This window comes from Pundamilia nyererei, unplaced genomic scaffold (genome assembly GCF_000239375.1).
Source record: "Pundamilia nyererei isolate P.nyererei 1_Seehausen unplaced genomic scaffold, PunNye1.0 scaffold00034, whole genome shotgun sequence".
NCBI lineage: Eukaryota > Metazoa > Chordata > Actinopteri > Cichliformes > Cichlidae > Pundamilia > Pundamilia nyererei.
In genome coordinates this window covers 3,711,910-3,720,863 of record NW_005187435.1, presented here as the reverse complement: position 1 = coordinate 3,720,863, position 8,954 = coordinate 3,711,910, and the positions used below count along the sequence as shown (strand labels likewise).

General features: G+C 40.5%; 1 protein-coding gene across 1 annotated transcript in view; it reads left to right on the top strand.

Annotated features, from left to right (window-relative positions):
- The first annotated feature begins 600 nt into the window (after positions 1-600).
- The window catches only part of tafa3a (TAFA chemokine like family member 3a), a 112,528-nt gene continuing 104,174 nt past the window's right edge, over positions 601-8,954 (top strand). Inside the window, exon 1 of the mRNA XM_005729805.1 lies at positions 601-1,147. The gene's annotated coding sequence lies outside the window, so the exon portion shown is untranslated. The remainder of the gene's footprint in view (positions 1,148-8,954) is intronic.

The following is an 8,954-nucleotide window of genomic DNA, read 5'->3' as shown; positions in this document are numbered from 1 at the left end:
TTCCTATTTTTTTTAACAATAATTTATTCACAGCTCTGAAACTCATGGAGGAAAAGTGGATAAATAATAAATTGTTCAAAGTTGTCATTAATAAAAGTATCGAGTGCTTAAATTGCCATCATTGAGGCCTACTGGCACCACTGTTTACAAGATGTTAGGGAGCTTATTGCCATTTCTTCATAACTGAAGATCTTAAGTCTATATTAAAATAAAAGTATTAAAATATATGTAATACTTCTTCACTTCAAAAAATTTTCACACAGTCCCTAAATCTTTTCTTGGGTCCACCCACTGACCGAAAATAGCTCAAAGCGCATCTTCTAAAATCATGCGGCATGATAAACTGGTTGTGTCTCAATATGAAATATGCCTTACTATAAAAACATCCTTTCGATAAAACATCTTAAATAAACCAATCAGCATAAAAAGCTGCAAACAAATGGCTGCAAGTGGCACTGGCGTAATTAGTGACTCATCTGATTCAGTTTTTATTTCATTGCTGTAGTTTGCTCGCTACTGCTGCATTCAAGAGGGCACGACCATCCAGTTACCAACGTCTGAAGCTTTCTGATAAAGGTCCTCCCCGTCGCCACCGGAGACTTCAATCCAACAGAACCGCTGGATGGCGCTAAAACACCAGCGCTGCATCAGGAGGCTCCACACGCGCTGTGATGAATCCGGCTGCTCTCTCATCACTCGGACAGCTCAGATCCATTTCTCCAACTGCGAGAAAACGTTGCCAAACACCCATCTGCAACCAGTATGTTGAAGGGGGATTGTAAAAATCCACTGCATCCTTGAATTCAGAAAGTATGAGTGACGGTCCGGCGTGTTGTCCAGCTGCCGTGGAGCTCTGGCGGATGGGAAGTTGTGAGTCAGAGGCGGAGGACCAGTAACTTTTATAGACTTTCAAGTCCACCGCCTCCAAGTATCCAGCAGCCCCACTTTAGACTCATTTCTCTCAGGGATTGTGCGTCTGGAGAGCTTAACATTAGACCAGTGTTTTAGGTTATGTGTTGTCCAGGGCGTCTTGTAGCGACAAGGAAATGCCATTTGCCTAAAGAAGAGGCTTCCGTTTTTTTGTGGCTGGCAATGGAGAATAAATGAAAGGGACAGTTCCCGGGATTAACTGAAAGAACAACGGCAGGTAGGTTGGAATTAGAGTTTATAATTTGTTATTCCTATCTGTGGAAGTGGATACTATATATGTATATTTATATATCTATATGTATATCTATCTATCTCTCTATAAATGATTGCAATTAATATTCTGAATTTCTAATGCTTAACAACTCATGTGCGACTGTGAAATGGCAGCAAAATCTACGATTGACTATGATAAATAGCTTTTTACAAATCATCAGGCAGCAATGGGCTACTGGAAACTCATGACTTTAGGTGGCGTACAGGTGTAGCCGCAGGCTGGCAAATGTTCAACTTTATGTTCTCAAGATTCAGTGAATATTAGATGTGGGCATCAACATGAATCCATCACTGACAGTTCCGGTTGGACAAAAAAGTTTCCCCTCTGAGAGATCTGCCCATGTGCACAAAAGGCACGAAAGGAACTCCCTTCTATGTGAAAATGTATGCAAGCAACATGCTACTGTTTTAAGTAGTATCTATCTATCTATCTATCTATCTATCTATCTATCTATCTATCTATCTATCTATCTATCTATCTATCTATCTATCTATCTCGGACCCCCAAATCTCCATATTCCACATCACTGGTACTTTGGCAAAGGTAACTCTAAAACATAAACGTTGCTCCCTGCAGTGCAAAGTTAAATGTAGAGCTGAATTCACAGCAGGTGCAAGTGTGCTTCCCTTTAACCCCAACATAAGAGAAAAGCAGCTCCAGCTATAAACAGCTTGTTTGTGACTTCAGCAAAGTACAGTGGCGTTATCTCATTGTATTATATTGCAAACACGCAGAAGGAGTCCCTAATGAGAACTGGCTCATGTGTTTGGTGTCAGCTGTTGCACGCAGACTGTAGATATTTATTATTATGCCTGCACGCCACTGTGAATATATTCCTTTCTTGCAGCCTTGACTTTCCACTCTCCCTCTCCTAATTTGTTTCATACGCTCTCCTTTTTAAAAAAAAATCCACCTCAGTCTATCTACTTGTTCACCTTGTTCTTTCATTTGCCCTTCATCCTCTTGACAAGTGTTGTGTGGTCAGCTTTTTTTTTCTTCCCCTCAATTAGTGCTATCATCGCATTTCATCCTGCAGAATATGGGGATGGTAATAACCTTACACTCCTATTGCGGGGTGATACAATTCTGCTGTGATTAATTGAAGTCCCCTCAGAGAGTCAGAGGAGGTGTAGATCTTCCCTTTCACACTCACTGACAGGCAACCCATTATATTGTTTTATAGATCGCCGTCAGTAGCCCTTGAAGCTGCCTGCGGCCCACTGTTGTTCTGGAGGGTTTTATTGTGCAGCGTTATTGGCTGGTAATGCTGACAGGCAGAGCAAAGGCCACCGTGGGATTAAGGGAGATGGGATCCCTGTGACAGTTCCACTGTATTTGACAGTAAACTGGAAACTTGGAAGAAAAAGATTTGCTCGCTCTGCAGTGGTAGTTGTAAAAAAGAAAGAAGGAGATGAAGAAAAAAAAGTGGGGATTTGTTATGAAGTCACGTTCACCATAACATTGGCTTACTTCACATCTGCACAGAGTACTCTAACAAGTGGTGAAACGAACACGCGCCGTTGGTATGCAACAAAACACACTTTAGTAATGCCAAATAAGTAGCTTGTACAGGTAAGACAGATTAGCCTGCAATTTCTATAAAGCTACCATTAGACAGACATTGCAACAAACAACAGTGCCTGAAAAAGGCAGAGTATAGACTGAGGCTTGGAGAGAGTACTTGATATGCATGAGCCACCAGGTGATTTCCAGAGGAAGAGAACACCATGGATAAGAGGCTTGTGTCTAGTTTTAAGGAGCCACCCCAGGCAGTATTTGTGTTCTCTGCCAGCTTCCTGCTCACTCTGTCAGATCAATAGGGCATAATAGAAGAGTGCGGATTGTGTTTGAAGGCATGAGACAAAATAATACAAGCATTGTATTGTTTTTTCACCTCGTACATGTGTTGTGTAGTTGTACAATTAAGATTGCCTGTTTGTACTGCACATCTTCTATTTTTTTGCATTTCCTGATGTTTGAGCATGTCAAGCATGTCCGCATGTGCACGTTACATATACATTTGACAGCCCAGTGCTTTGACACCGAGAGCATTGCAGAGCAGCACCACGACTTAACCATAAAATCTGGGGTATTGCATCATTCCACACATTCTCTATTCACCACCAGCCCTGCAGATTTGGTTTAGCGGAACAATAAAAAGTCAGCCATCTATCTACATGATTACACCCGATTTCAGCACCTCAAGATTCGGTGCTCAGCGGTGTCCATAGGCTAATGTGTTTAGAAAGCACAGTTTGTTCCACCTATCAAAGCGCCAGCTCGAGCTGCTGGGGTGAATCCATCGGGTGTTTAAAGGGAAATTCAAAGCACCACCATAGCGAACGAAGTGCAGCATTGTGACGCTTGCATGCAGCTCTGTCATGTACAGTGGAGGAGGAGGAGGACAAGAGGACAGCACATCCCATGTTTTATAGATGCTATTTAAAGGTGCATGCCTGGGATGGGCTGGCTGAAATGAACTGTAACCACAGACTAAACACCAAGACAATAAACTAACAAATTGGTTTTCTGGAAGCCAGCAGTGTCCCACTCACTCGCCTGGGCTGATGTGTGGCGAGCTGTTTTTTTTTGTTTTGTTTTTTTTCCCTGAGAGATTAGGCTGTGAGCACAACTCCATCTCTTATTTATTCATGCTGATTTGCTGTGTGCATGTTTGGCTGTGGGTGTGTGTGAGAAAGGGAGACGGGGAGCAAGAGAGCACGCGTGTGTGTGCAGTTGAAGTGTAGCGGTGTTTGTAAAAAAAGTGGGTGTTTTCCGGAGCATTTATATGAATGGTGTGTGTGGGGGGCGCATCGTGCTTGTGTGTACAGGCTTCAGCATCGCCTACTGCTTGATTAAAATTGTGTTGTGCGTATTGTGAGGTCATTGCAATATATCAGCTCCCTCTGTTGTTTGTTCAGTATACATGACTGAAGTAGAGACACTCATAAGGTTCACCTGACAGTCTTGGAAAAGCTAGATCTACTTGTCATCTGTTTAAACAAATTTTTTAAACTTTGAGATTGAATCATTTGATAGATTTTTTTTGGCATCATTGTTTTCTGTCTGGATGTCTAGGTATTCAATTTCACGATTTGGATACATTTTTTGTTCATAACTATTAAACAAAAATCTGCACCATGTCAGCTTGGGTGCCTTTCATCCCTCTCACTCACAGCAGGAATCATCATGCTTGACTTCATGTTATTATTTCTTTGTAGCTAGAATAGCACCTTGAGAAAAATGTATAGACAGTTATTATTAAAAAGTTAGAAAGGAATCATGTTTGGTTATTTCTTAAAAAACCAATGCAGGTTTGAATCATTTGCATTGTATCCACAAAGATAAGATAAGATAAGATAAGACTTTATTAATCCCACAACGGGGAAATTAGTTATAGAGTTATAGAGTCTAACTGCTGTTGGGATGAATGATCTGCGAAAGCGCTCCTTCCTGCAGCGAGGGTGTTTCAGTCTCTGACTAAAGGAGCTGCTCAGCCCACTCACATACTCATGCAGTGGGTGATGTGGGTTGTTCATGATGGATGTCAGCTTTACTAACATCCTCCTATCGCCAACCACCTCCACAGACTACAGGGGACATCCCAGCACGGAGCTAGACCTCCGCACCAGTTTGTCAATCCTGCTCCTGTCCCTGTCCGTGCATCCACTCCCCCAGCAGGCCACTGCATAGAAAAGGGCAGATGCTACCACAGTGTCATAGAATGTCCTTAACTGCAGACTCTGAAGGACTTCAGTCTCCTCAGCAGGTGGAGTCGACTCTGGCCCTTCTTATACAGGATGTCTGTATTTGTAGTCCAGTCCAGTTTATTGTTGAGTTTTACAGTTAAAGTTTTACAGAACAAAAGTTCGACACCCTGAAAGAGCTCTGCTGTGACAAACAACAGTGATTCTTTCCTCTGTAAGATAACTACAGAGTTTCCCACCTCCCCTGTCATTAACATCAGCACAAAAACTGTGCCAGGAGCTTCGTTATGTGGGTATCTATGGCTGAGCAGGTAGGTTAGTACTTTTGTTCATATAGCGTATGTTCCCTAATTTTGGTAGGTTAAATCATTCACTTCTTCAGTGATGTGCATTTATGCCACATAAGACTTTGTATACAGTAGAGCAGGTGGACATTTTTTGCATTCTGTGATGATCCACAGAGAGACATTTTTTAAAATTAGAATTGAATACACATTTTCACAGTTGAATGCCTTTTTAAATATTTAATACAATTGAAACTATTAATTAAAGTCCTAATCTACAGTACTGTATATTACCGCTTTGTGATTTGAGTTCTTTCTCCCCTGCAAAATTTCTGCTCTGGGAGTGGCAATACTCTCGCTGTACTGTTCAGTGAGTGACATGCTGCTGTTTCTAAGTGGTCATTTTACCTATAAAGCTGAAATCACAACACAGCCATAATCTTTAGCTCATAGGTAATTTTGTGATTTTGTGAGATGATGCCATGGCTATAAAGTCTGTCTGTGCTGCCTGATTCTTCACGTATGCTGCTGCTGAAGGTCCAGAGCACAGAAGCAGTCAGGATGGCCCTGTATTGGAACAGCCTTACACTGTTGGGAGAGCTCTGTTATAGCTTTAGTCATCCCCAGCTGTGGTGTCCCATCTTTATATCATTAAAACAAAGGGAAACATCAAGTAGAGGTACTTTTTGGATAATTTAGCTGCAAATCTCAAGATGTATCTGAGTAAAACACATGTACTGTTTATGATTTGTTGAAGCTGACAATAAAGCTTTTGAGACAACTAACAGTTTAGATTTTTGCACCTTGTTCACTTAACTGTTACAGTTTTTGGAGAGTTTTCATACCTTGTTTGATCATCTTTATCCCCTCTCACATTCATCTGGTCAAGTTGAAAACTCCTGGTGTTAGTTACTTATGTATGACACTTTTAAATGGATTCTTTCAACATGGAACCGGCGCAGTCTCCTGACAGCTTGTTGTACATGGATTTTCTAAGACCCAATGGTTCAGTCCACTCAGTGAAGACGCTTAGTATAGAGCAGAGGTAATACATGACTCTTCCTGGGTAATTCTCCAGCTGACTCTCAAAGTCTTGAAGACACTGAGGACAATTAGGTTTGAATGGATCAGAGCCTCAGAAGGGAAATTCACTCTTCCATGGAGGTGGTTTTCAGCTTTGCCGGGCATCAGACTTTTCTACCAACAATCCTTTCTTTCGCTCTCCTTTATTCCTCCTTTTTGACGGCTCTTCTGTTGTTAGGCAGATTTTGGCAGCTCTCGCTCACAGTATTCTACCATTGTGCCTACATCTCATCAACGTCCTCCTGAGTACAGCAACAAAAAAACTAAATTCTCCAAGCCTTCAACCATCCACCTAGTGAAAAGGTTGGGGAATTGCAGATTTGAGAAACCCAAATCCTAAATTGTGGTCCCTAGGGAAGAAAGGGTGCTATCATTTTTTTGTTGGCAGACTCTTTTCTCTTGGCAGACTCTTGTGGTGCCTGAGGGTCCATAGCAGTATGTTTTTTTCCTCTCATATTTTGTATGGTGTTACTGTCAAGCTCCAAATCTTGCCTGTAATCATTAGACTACAATCTGGGTAAAAATTGCAATTATAGGGTGTCGTTTCTGGCTTGTTATTTTAATTTTATTTTTTTGGTGAGAGAGCAGGATCATGGCAACCCTGTGTTATTAAGATGAAAGAAATCAGACTCAAAAAAAGAGACAATTAATGGCAAAGGTCTCTACATGCGCATCATGCGGGAAGGCTGATTTAGGCTTTCTTTTCCAAAATTGAAAGTTGCACTGGTTCCTGCTCTGGTTTTCTTACATGAATTTAGAGCTCATACTTTCTTTTTCTCCTACCCCTCATTATGTAAAAATGCAATTTTGTGACCTGACATGAAGTCCGGTCAGGTTTTTCCATGATGAGAGCCCAACAGTGGAAGAGGTGAGGACTTCTTCAAAGCAGGCTTCTATTTTCAGAATGCCCTTAAATATTGTGCAGAAGCCAGCAGCCAAACCTTGGTGTAATGAACAAAATGAAATGTGGGTACTTGTGTTTTCTTTGCACTATGACAGAATTAGCTCAGAGGTAACTCCGGTTCATGTTCCTCTTTCATCCATTCAAACACGCCTCCTCTTTCAGTCAGTTACGTACATTAACAATAAATACTTCACATTTCATTTTTAATTATTCTTTTGCAGTTTCGCCTTTCAGTTGCATTTGGTTAACCGATGACTAATGAATGAAGCAGACTTGTGTATGTGTGAGAGAGGAAATGGGGAACGTTTGGAAGCATGAGCCAGGATTGTCAGGCGGGGGGTCAGATGGGCTTATTAGTGCTTCTCCTGGTGGTGGGAGACAAAACAATTACCTGTAAAAACTGTTATGTAAAAGCCAGACTTTTAAAATGTTTTTAAATGATATAGCAATGATTAACTGTTTTCATTAACTAAAGAAATTAGAATTTAGAAGAAATTGTAAAGGCATGGATGACAAAATTGTGAGAAAGTACACCCACTACTGTTTGAATACCCGAGCTTAACAGATACTTTATCAGCTCTTCACTTGAAGCTAACTTTTAATGTAACCTTCACATTTACTGCCGCTTCTTCATTTAAAGCGGTAATGTCGAGCATCTTTTTAATTCATCTGATAATGTTAAAGCTGAAGCTGCTGCATACACAATGTCTTGACAGTGTGGAGGAATATTTCACTGTAGAGTTTAATATTTGAAGTTCAGTGCTATTTGGCATCGAATGGTTCATTTTACTGTTGAAGTGTCAGACCTGAATATCGGTACCGGCTACCACATTTCTGAGATTGTATTGTTGCTTCATTATTTTTACAAACTCTGCATGTGTGGGCATCCCAATTCTTTGTCTAAACTCTTTGTTTTTGTTTTGACAGAGTCAGTTTTAAAAGTACAAAAATTGAGCCGCTTATCTTCCAATGATTTTACTTTCTAATTTGGCTACAGTTTGAGTCATGTTTTCAACATATAATTTGTTTGTTTGTTTCTTTGATGCTATTGATGCTTCATTATTGTTACTTCTTTACTTTTTTCCTTGGTATGTTTTTCTTTTTTTAAAGAAAATGACAATACATATGTTTCTTTTCAAATCAAGCTCTTGTAGTCTAATAAAATTTAGATTAGACTATGTATAATAATGTAGGCTCCATTTAATTAGTAGTTTCAATAGTCATGAAACTCTGAAATGTGCGACACAAACCAGAAAATGAAAACATTTGCCTTTCAAGTAACATGTTGGCTGCAGGAGTGAGGCACAGCTTATTAATATGGATCCCTAATATGGACTACTGCATCAATCTGCTGGTGACCAAAGCAATCACAAGTAGCAGTTCCCTCTTTGCAACTGATTTTTTTTCAAGCCAGTGGTTGTTGACAGCTTATCGCCCACGGGTCTCTAGGCCTGTGTGACTGGACCCTTAAGCATTAATAAATAAAAAATATGAAATTAAATTCATGGCATCACTTGCTATGAAGTAACTGACATCTCTGATCATCTCAGGACTACATACCCTGTTGTTAAATATTACTTTACACTAGTTTTTGCTCACAGATTTGTTTTAATTAAATGTTTCTGTTTTTCACAGTGCCTATGCTGTGGCTTGTTACCTTGTTGGTTTGTAAAAAGTCTGTGGAGATGACAGGCAGGCAGAAAGAGACACTGTTGCAATGTTACAGTGGGGCAAAAAAGTATTTAGTCAGCCACCGATTGTGCAAGTTCCCC